We start from the raw sequence: 11,476 nt of genomic DNA on the forward strand, positions 1-11,476 counted from the left end.
ATTTTTAATTCTAAACAGCTTTTCGTAATAGCAATTTTCTATATTATGAATTTAAATACGTATATAAACAAAGTTTTCGTTATGATAATGCTCGCATTTTCAGCTTGTTTATTATTAATACCGGTTTTAATACCGGTATCCCGATATTTCAAATTTCAAATATCAAATAACGGTATTCAGATTTTGGTTCGGTATTGTAAGCCCTAGAGGCCACCTAGCGATGGATTCCTATGTAGTTTTGTCTTCTGAATCCAAATCTGAAAACGGCATTTCGCTATCTCTAACCATCTTCGAGATATCCGACCTCAAAGTCGTTATTGTGACGTCACAAGCCTCCTTTAAATTGTCATTTTCTTCCGACATAGAAACGTCAACTCTACTTTGTTTTCGTTTGACACAACTAAACGTCAACATAAAATTGAAATATCAGATAAACAAATTTTATTTATTTATGTTAATGTAATGTTAAATTACAGTTCACTATTTTCAAGGAAAACTGTTTATTTTGTATTTATTTATTTTTATTAGATATCAAATATATATTATACGAGGTATGTCAAAAAATATGAAGTTCAATCAAAATTAAAATATCTTTATTTTTCATAATATTGTGAGATTATAGTATTATTATAAAAGTGTATGTAAGTGTCATTATAAAAAGTTGTTTGGAGTTAAAAACTATGTTCTAATATGCAATTACTACTTGTACATCCTTCTGAAGATAAAAAAAATATTTGAAAATTTTTCTCAAATTATATAGGATAGGTACCATTATCATTTTCATTCATAACTCTTTTATTATTAATTTTACGAAGAAAAGTTATTCTTCATAAAAATATCTACATGGTCTAAAATCTAAGATGCAATCATCATATATCAAATTTTATCAATTTTATTCGAGGTATGTCAAAAAATATGAATTTCGCTCGAGAGTAGAGTACTTTTATAGTTCACAATATTTAAATTAGGATATAATTGCATATTAAAACATAACATTTAATACTAAACAACTTTTCATAATAGAAATTTTCCATATTATCAATTTAAATACGTAAATAAACAAAGTTTTCGTTATGATAATGTTCGCATTTTCAGCTTGTTTGAAGGTATACTTCTTTAGGCGGGATTGAGAGTGAATTTTTATTGTTCTGGACGCATGCGCACACAGACAGTATGGAGTTCGTTACTAATCTTGAAGCGTTTTAAATGCCTGCTTAGATGGGGTCAGGGATAAAATTAACTACATGTATACTGAGGGTCGAAATGGGGCTAAAGAAGAAAAAGCAGATACTTAAACTTTCTTTTGCGAACAGCGGTTCAGTTTTTAATACGGTGGCAGGCGTGGATTGGTTTTAAGGAATGGGAGGGTTTTAGAAGAACTAACCACCGTTACCAAGTAAACAAAGGATACTTACACTGACTATAGGAACTCCCTACTATTTGAAAAGGACGCCGATTAAAAAGCCCTCTAATTCACTACTGGGTACTTACTAGACATATCTCTGTACTTACAGGTACCAAATGGAGTGACATTCATATGAGATTCCCCTTTTGGGTCTAATTGGGCAACTTTCAACATCATTTTAGGCTTCTATGCCACTTTCCCTTTTCTTTTTACTAAAACTCAATTACAGTTGTATTAGAAATCTGGTTAATAATTTTCCAAAGGGTTACAGAAATAAAAATAAAACCTCAAAAAAAAATTTTGTTGTCTTACCACAGGAATGACAATAAAAAATTATAACCTTTATATGACTTTTACAATACAAAAATATTTAAACTTTATTGAGCAGTATATTATGTTTCAAAACAAACTTGACCTTTAAAATCATGTAGCTGTCAGATGGCACTGCATATTATTTAATTTACCTACTATAAGAACTTTAGTTTTAATCAAATTATTCCAACAGCTAGCAGAATAGAACAAAAGATATTTAATATATTTAACATTTTACAATCATTCTCTTTACAAAATTTTTATTATCACGGTGAAAGCATTAATCTCTATAAAAAATTAAAAATATTTTAGGCAAGGCGAAAACGGCGGGTTCGTTGGAAAAAATATTCCCATGAGATTTTTTTCCATAATGACATTCGTGAGACATCCCAGAATAAGGTTCAAGAAGTCGCCCAGGTGAAAAGTGGTCCAAATTTTGTTTTAACAATTTTTTTTAATCAAATTGTAAAAATCAATATTTTTGTCCAGGGCAAATTTTTTTAGGGTTTTTGGACCATTCTGGATAAAAAAGTCTCATAATTTTTCTCTAAAGTTAATCGTTTGCGAGTTATAAGCAATTGAAAATCGCAAAAAACGAAAAATGGCCATTTTTAAGGCTTAACAACTAGGTTAAAAGTTATTCTGAAAGTCAAAAAGTGACTAACGGACCGTTCAAGAATTACGTAACGCAGGTTGGAGGGGGGGGGTCAAAAATCTTCAAAAATTGCGTTACGCAATAGTTAGACGTTAGATTAGAGTGCGTTACGTAGGGGAGGAAGGGGGGCTCAAACATCTTCAAAAATCGCGTTACGTAATACTGAACGCTCCCTAAATCAAAGTTTAAAGCCCTCCCTACAGGATCCCGAAGAAATTTTAGTCATTATTTTATTACAAAGCTGTTATTTTTAAGTAATAATAATGAGCGCCATGCACGTGTTAGGTAGCCGTAAATGCTGAGTGCGAGAGAGACGCCATTCCGGCAGTCCAATTGTGCATCTTACTCGCACTCACATTTACAGCCGCGTCAATACGATCTAACCGCTCATTGTTATTAATTAAAAATAACAGCTTAGTAATAAATTAATGACACAGATTTCTTCAGGATCATGTAGTGGAGGCTTTAAACTTTGTTTTAGTCACTTTCTGACTTTCATATTACAGTAGAGTCTCGGTTATCCGTCCTTCGGTTATCCGCCATTCCGTTTTATCCGCCGTACTATTTATGCAACAAAATATACTTTTGAAAATAGTCCATAAGGTGGAACTGAACGGATTGCAAAGACATGGACATTTGAACATGATACAATAAATGAATGATGGCCGAGACTTAATGCCTACATTGAAAGCCACCAATTTAAAAGATCTCAATTGCATGGGATAAAGTTGGGGCACAAGCAGTTGCTAAGTCTTGGGATCAGCTGTAGGGAGGCGAGAATAAAGAAACCGAGGGCAAGCACTCCGGGTGAAGTTCAGGAAAATATTGTGTCCTTAGTGAAACTTATCCCTGGATGTGAGGATGCGTCTTTAAGTGATGTTGTAGAGTGGTATTCAAGGGATGACCAGTATGAAATAACCCATGAAGAAATTGTTAGTCTTGTTAATGTGAAGATGATGAAGACATCCAAGAACCAGATACTCTTGAGGCCCACATAGTTTCACACAAAGGAGCCGTAAAAATTTTTTCATGGTTCTACAGAGATGACGTGACTTGGCAGCAAAAAAACGAGATGCAAAAACTTATGTCTCATTTAACCCTCCGTATTATCCGCCATTTTAGCTTATCCGGCCTTCCCCCGGCCCGTTTATGGCGGATAACCGAGACTCTACTGTAATAGTTTTTAACCGAGTTATCAAGTCTTAAAAATGGCAATTTTCGCGTTTTTCAAATTTTAAATTGCTTATAACTCGAAAAAGATCAACTTTAGAGAAAAATTATAAGAGACCTTTTTTGTGCAGGATGGTCCAAAAAACCTAAAAAAAAATTGTCCGAGAGCCAACAGTATTGAGTTTTGCAGTTTGATTAAAAAAAATTGTTAAAAAAAAATTTGGACCACTTTTCACCTGGGCGACTTCTTGAACCTTATTCTGGGATGTCTCACGAATGTGATTATGCAAAGAAATCTCATGGGAATATTTTTCCCAACGAACCCGCCGTTTTCACCTTGTCTACTTACCAACTGCGAATTTTAATATTTACTTGAAAGTAAATCACTTTTATAAACAAAATTGTCACCTTTTAAAAAAACATTTCCTTGTCACATCACACTAAACCAAAATTTCCATGTGTCATTCAACATGTGGGCGGGCATTCTTCAATTATTGACGACGACAAAGGGCTTTAGGCAATGGGAAACAGGACAAAATTTGGAACAAAACTAGACATCTCATCGGGGACTTCAAATAATGGAATACTATTCGACCAAACTTCAAAAAAGGAACAGAACTTCCACACCAGCCGGCTACAACTACGTACTACGTCGCAATTCATTTGTACTGGGTATCTGCTTTTCACTTATATGCTTTACATTGTTTCAAATCGTTCATTTTGATTTTAAAATCTATGAAAAAAAAAAAAAAGAAATTGTAAAACAATAATTAAAAGAGCTCCTCAGTTCGTACCTGCGTTCTGTAGTTAAACGAAGGCAAACGCCTTGCTAACAAATTGGGATGTAGACAATGAAAGCTGTAAGAGGCGCAATTTTCACTGAAAGACGTATTTTAGCTATAAATTATATTTTCCAAGACTTGATTTGTGAAATGCTACTTTGGAAACTTTAATCAACAAAAAAGATACTGCTGCTGCGAAAAGGGTGGTAAATATATGCAGACTTTGTAATAATAATTTTGGTTTCTTTGATGAATCAAAAACAAGTGGAAAATATTTTGTTCATTGTTTTTGTTAAAAAAAAAACAATTAATATATGGGCAAAAGAGGTACATCCAATTTGTATGCATAATATATGGTTCTATTGGGTGTACTGTAAAGATGATGTAAGAAGCAATGTGAAGTGTGTGCAACCAGTAATGGTCCAGTTGGTAAAAAGCGAGCATCCATGAAACAGTACCTACAACGTTGGTAGTCCTATGGAAAGAGTAGCAATCGACATTGCAAGACCATTTTCAGAAACAAATGATAGAAATAAATACATTCTAGTAGGGATGGATTACTTTACTGAATGGACTGAGGCCTATGCGATACCAGCTCAAGTAGCTACTACCGTTGCAGAGACACTTGTTAAAGAATTCTTCAGCCAATTTAGTGTTCCTTTGGAGATTCACTTCAACCAACGGCGATATTTTGAGTCCATTTTTCTCCAAGACGCTTGTAAACAGATTGGTGCCAATAATACCAGAACAACATCCTTACGTTCTCTGTCAGATGGAATGGTCGAGAGGATGAACCGAACAATGGGCAATTAATTTATTCCTAATGCCCTACCGATTAGCCGTGAATGAAACTATAGGCCAGACCTCAACTTTTTAAAGTTGGATAGTGAAAGTTGTTTGCTCTGGGACCTAGAGTTTGGCTGCAGACCTTCCGAAGAACATATTGCAGAGTATATCGATCGTCTGAAGTTAAGAATAAATAACACTCATGAACTTGTCCATCAACATATCCAGATAACCAATGACAGAATAATGAAAGATCAATATGATTCTCGATGCAAGAATATCTTTGAAGTGGGTGATCTTGTCTATCTTTATAATCCACAACTTCGTCGAGGTTGTCTCCTAAACTGTAAAGACAATTAGAAGGTCTGTATGAAATTAAGAAGAGAATAAATGAACAAATAGGTAACAGTTGTTCACATAAATCGCCTTGCACCTTATGCTGGCGCAAATGAAACGAAAGTAGCACGAACTTTTCACACGAGAGTAAAGATCACCAACAACCAATATTTAATTAATTTATGTTAAGCTACGCATAAACAAAGAGTGCTAGATTCTGCGTGACCACAGAAGTTAAGCAGGATGTTCCGAACAGCGTCTCCATAGCACATTGTGCTGCTCAACACCTCGAGATGGCTAAAGGAATCTCATCCGTATTCAATAAGAAGTTTAGTCGCTTGGATGAGTTAAAAAATCAACACCCTGTTGGAGGAGAACTGAGATTAGAATATGATCCTGCATCTTTGAGTGTGTATGATAACCAGGAAGTCTTATATAAACAAGGCAAGCTACAAGAACATATAGCGTATATTAACTAATTTGAAAAAAATCGTGTGTAATTATGACATCAAGAATTTTCTTTTATCAAAGATATGTGATCAGTGTAGAACGTCTTGCGTACTACTCTACATCCCACCAAATTTAAAACAATGGGAACAGTCTCTGGTTACACCTCCGAGGCTTTAAAATTTGCAAGCCATAACGGATGCTGAGACTAAAGAAGATGAGGGAATTTCACAATTTATAATTCACGTCCCATCTGCTCAGCGCGGTAAAGTTCCAACGATACTGGTTCCCTTCGTACTCCAATCGGAGTAAACATGTAAATCAAAAATGAATAACTATTTTCAATTTCGTTGCATCACGAAACTACAGCCGCGTCATATTCTAGTCCAATCAGAGAGTGCAGCAAGCACCTCTACCGGATTCGAAACTTATTAGTCTCTCATCAGGAGGCACATGGAACGCGCTCGAACGCTCGACCGGTTCTCGTTGGAATTTTACCGCGTTGAGCAGATGGGACGTGAATTATAAATTGTAAATCATCATCTTCTTTATTAGTCTCAGCATCCGTTATGGCTTGCAAATATTAGAAGCCTCTGAGGTGTAACCAGAGAAGGTACGGCGTAGCAACTAATTGAAACAGAGTATTCGAGATGTTCTAGAATAATGTATTTAGTATATATGTTATAGTCCAAGCCCGAATTTCAGGCACTCCTTAGTTTGACTAGGCAATCCTCAGGTCTGACTGACGGTCTTAGTCAAAGTCCGAAATAAATTACAGTTTCGGCCTTTGACTAGTCAATCCTAGGAGAGACTAAGTTGGTCAGGCAAAGGTCGAAATTTAATTTTATGAAATCGGGGTTTGACTAGTCAAACCCCGATCAGCTATTAAAATGTCGTAATGTGTTAGATTAGGTTTAAGAAAACACCATTTTTTAATTTGAATGTTTATTATTTTTATATTGTCGTAATTAAAATAAAAAAAATAGTATTTATTCCCCCATGTTGATGCATTATGGCATTTAGAGTTGCACAATGCGTTATACCTTCTACACTGACATAATTGTGAAGAGCATTTCTTACTGCAGTAGCATTTTATAAAACCTTGTCCTCCAAATTTAGAATCTTTTGTACTAATTTCTCTTAGAAACAGCTTAACGTCTGGAACATCTTCGAAATTAAGAAAATTGTCTTTGCATTATTTTATTTGATATCTTGAAAAAAGTGTGTTTATTATTCCGTATTTCGTACCAACTCTATATAAACCGTTAATTGTTTTATCTTTATGTATGATACCCAAATATTTCGATCATCTTCCTTGACTGTATCAAAGCTGGGGAAATTGAAGACACATTTTTTCCCTTAAGTGTTTCATATCATTAGCCTGGGCATGAAGACATTCAATCGCCTTTCCTTTATTTATTTTAACCTTTTTCGTCTGTGAACAACGCATGCATGTAACTTTTCTTTCAAAACCTTCATAGTATGCACCAAGTGTGCTGTCAGCGCACACAACATATACCACCTGATTAAAAATTATACACGTATGTGCGTCAGAGCTCTTTTTTTGACAAATCCAACAAACCACATCTGAAGAACTAATCTGAATTGTTTCACAATTTTCTTCCTCTCCTAGTGACGACGGTCCAGGGGCTCCGTTAGTATTATGGTGATTCTTAGTTTTTCTCCGATTGCAATATCATATTTCACAGTTGACGATGACACTCCCATTCCATCTGTTTGCAATAAAATAAAATTCATATACTTTTAGCCAAAGAGAGTAGGAAAAATAAAAGAATTTTGAAAGAATTAGAAGAAAGAAATCATTTTGACAGATTCAGAGTAGGAAACGTACACAAACACAAAATTTCCTACCTTACAATATTAACAGCTCAAATAAAGTTTCATTACAAAAAGAAGAATTATTGGAAATATTGGGAATGTATACTAAACTCGTTAAATTCTATGGAATCAATTTCCTCAAAATATTTTTATTCTGTGTAAAAATTTACTATTTTTAAATATTTAATGTTAAATAATTTGTAGGAATAAGCAATGCTCTTCAAAATTATTAGGTGTAAAAGGTCTAACGTATTGAGCAACTCTAAATGTCATAATGCTTCAACATGTGAGAATAAACACTTATTTTTTATTTTAATTACGAGAATATAAAAATAATAAATATTAAAATTAAAAAATGACGTTTTATTAATCTTAATCTAACAAATTACGACATTGTAATCGACGATTACAATCTGACTAGTCAAACCCCGATTTCGTAAAATTAAATTTCGACCTTTGCCTGATTAACTTTGCCTCTCCTAGGATTGACTAGTCAAAGGTCGAAACTTTATTTTATTTCGGGCTTTGACTAAGACCGTCTGTCAGACCTGAGGATTGCCTAGTCAAACCTAGGAGTGCCTGTAATTCGGGCTTTGACTATAACATATATAGTGAACGCTATTATTAATTACCTTAGTGTTTAAGATAATATCGTGCTGTAAATAAATAGTTTTCGTCGACAACTATATAGCATTATTTTTGTCCGTAACTTTTCTGCGTGTAACTATTCTTCATAAATTAACTCCTTCATCACTTGAAACACGTCCACGAAGAGTCCTTTTAAGACGAAGTAAGCATCCTGCACGGCACGGCGTGTCTGTCTGTGAATGCAGAAAAGCAGAATCTGTTCTGCTGTTTCTCTATTCATACAAATTCATCCGGCTGTGATGGATCAACAATGCAAATGGCGGAGAGGTTCCCCTCAACCGGAAAATACACACAACACTAGTGAATGAGTGATGCACTAAACGGCACCCATTTTGTAAGTTGAAAGGGGAACACGCCTTAGGAATGCATTGTTGATTTATAATAAGAGATTTTAACCTTCTTCTGACCTACCGGCTTGACTAGCTATTCGACAAATTATTCACGAATCTAATTACGTTTTTTGTACAAAGTTTCATTCAAGTTGAATGTGTGAAAGTTTTGATGAAGTTTGTATGACAACAAAGTTTTTCATAAACCATTATACATCAAGGTTCTGAAACTATTTTCTTGTGGCATGCTAAGTTTAATGTTATATTTTTCTAAGCATGAGCCACAATAATAGGGAATTTGCATAAAATTTTAAATTAGAAAAAAATGTTATAAATCACAACTGAACATAATTTAAAACATGTATCAAAGATAAAAAAGTTTTGTTTGTCTTTCGTTTGGCCCCTAAAGACGATTAAAAATTCAAATTATACCAGCCAGCCCAAAACGCGTCGTGACGTCACGTGGTTATATGTTTACATTCGTAAACAAAATTGTATATAATTTTAAATTAGACATTATAAACGTCAGCAGAAAATACAGTTATGTGACGTAAGTGTTTTTGATCGTTTGAACTATTCATAGAAAACTTGTCTTTTATAAAATAGTTTTATTTTTCATAGTAAACTTTCTTTCCTTTCCTTCAAAAACTGTATCAAACTCCAATCTCAACAAACTGGTATATATTATTACAATGACATACGATAAATGTCATTAGAATATAAATATTTTCCTTTATTACGCGACGACGAGCTGGCCAAATACCGAAGTAGGTGGAGGCCAATAAACTAAAAAAGAAGAAGAACAATATACCTAAATACAACCATAAACGGAACGATATAGCTAAACTCTGTGACGTCACGGGTCGTTTGAACTATTTTAAGATACAGAAGACTTTAAATTTGTACTTCTAAGTTATTATGACTTTTGAAGCGTGAAATTTTGGAAATCTCATTTTTATACAAAACTGAACATTATTATGTAATAAAAAAAATGTGCAAGTTCCCTATTGTTGGTATAATCAAAATTACATTTCTTAAATAACTATTATTTGACGTTTCGATTTCCACTCCGGATATCGTCCTCAGAATATTAAAAGAAAAGGCCATCAGGGGTATCAAATTCTGGCTGTTCTTGGGTATTATTTTTGTGTTAGTTTGTTTGTGCGATCTATATCGTAGATTTGATTGTTGAAAAAAGAAACAAATTTAAAATTAAAATTAAATTCCAATTATCAATTTTTTAAATTCAACAATAATTTATTTAATAGTATTACTATAACAATAATTTGTTTAATCAAAATTAAAAATATATGACCTTTTGTTCAGTTGTGTTGAAGCTAGGACAAATAATCCCGGACAAAAAATACCCACAAATTATCCCTGGACAAAATATCCCCGGACAAAATTCCCCACAAAAAATCTTGGACAAATAATCCCCACACATTTTTTTGGACAAAATATCCCCACAAAAAATCCCAGACAACAAATCCCCAGAAGTATTTGCTGCTGAATAGTTCTCTAAAAGATTTCCCGAAATTTTAACAAATTTAGAATTCCAATACCATGCTGAAAACTTTAAATTTTACATGACAAAAGAGTGCGAGTTTTTTCAAAAATCGTGGAAGATATGGGGAATGAGCTAAGGCCCCGTTCTCATGACAGTCGCTTATCGCACGTTTTGATAACGCGCCATTTTACTTGAGACCGTTCCCATGCCAAAGCGCGTTTTAATGACCTAAAACGCGCGTTAGCATGTAAACGATCTTTAGTAAAATGTATGTAGTTGTAATCGCGCGTTATCAAAACGCGCGTTAAGCACCTGTCATGAAAACGGGGCCTTAGCTCATTCCCCATATCTTCCACGATTTTTGAAAAAACTCACTTTTTTGTCATGTAAAATTTGAAGTTTTCAGCATAGAATTGGAATTCGAAATTTGTTGAAACGGGAAAACTTTTAGAGAACTATTCGGCAGCAAATATTTCTTGGGGATTTTTTGTCAAGGATATTTTGTGGGGATATTTTGTCCAACAAAATTTGTGGGGATTATTTGTCCGGGATTTTTTGTGAGGTTATTTGTCCGGGGATTATTTGTCCCGGGATTTTTTGTCCAGGGATAATTTGTGGTGATTTCTTGTGCGGGATTATTTGTCCGGTGATTATTTGTCCGGACCCACCTGTGGAAGCTTGTGTGTTACATTGTATTGGGTATGAGACTTTGGAGGGTGTGTTCTTCATTTGAATTTTTTGAGGTATTTTTATGATCTTGACTTCTTCTTTTAGTATTTATAACCAAAGCTTGCTACATTCTGCTGATGGATTTCCTACACATTTTTCATCATTGAGTAGGACATTTCTCTTTATCATGTTTTTTTTCTTTCATAATTATTGATGAATCTTTCCATTGTGGTCTGTGCTCATTGTCCCAGGCATATTTGCATAATTGGGATTTCTAAAAGCCTCTGTTCTTGACGTATGTTTCATGCTCGGTAACCCTGACACTTAGTGGTCTTGCAGTTTCTCCCACATAGAAGTTGTCACATTTAGAGGGTATTTTGTAATTGCAGTTTTTGGATCTTTTTTTTTGTGTTGCTGTGTTTGGTTTTTTACCGGCAGGACCACAAGCATTTTAAAGACATCCAAAAGAAGGGCTTAACAGAAAAATTAAAAAGGATAGGAAACAAGTACAGTAGAACCCCTATAAGTCGGCCCCGATAACCCGGAAGTCCGCTAACCCGGTTCGATCAGACAAACATTTCAACAATAAAA

This window comes from Diabrotica virgifera, chromosome 5, assembly GCF_917563875.1.
Source record: "Diabrotica virgifera virgifera chromosome 5, PGI_DIABVI_V3a".
Classification (NCBI taxonomy): domain Eukaryota; kingdom Metazoa; phylum Arthropoda; class Insecta; order Coleoptera; family Chrysomelidae; genus Diabrotica; species Diabrotica virgifera.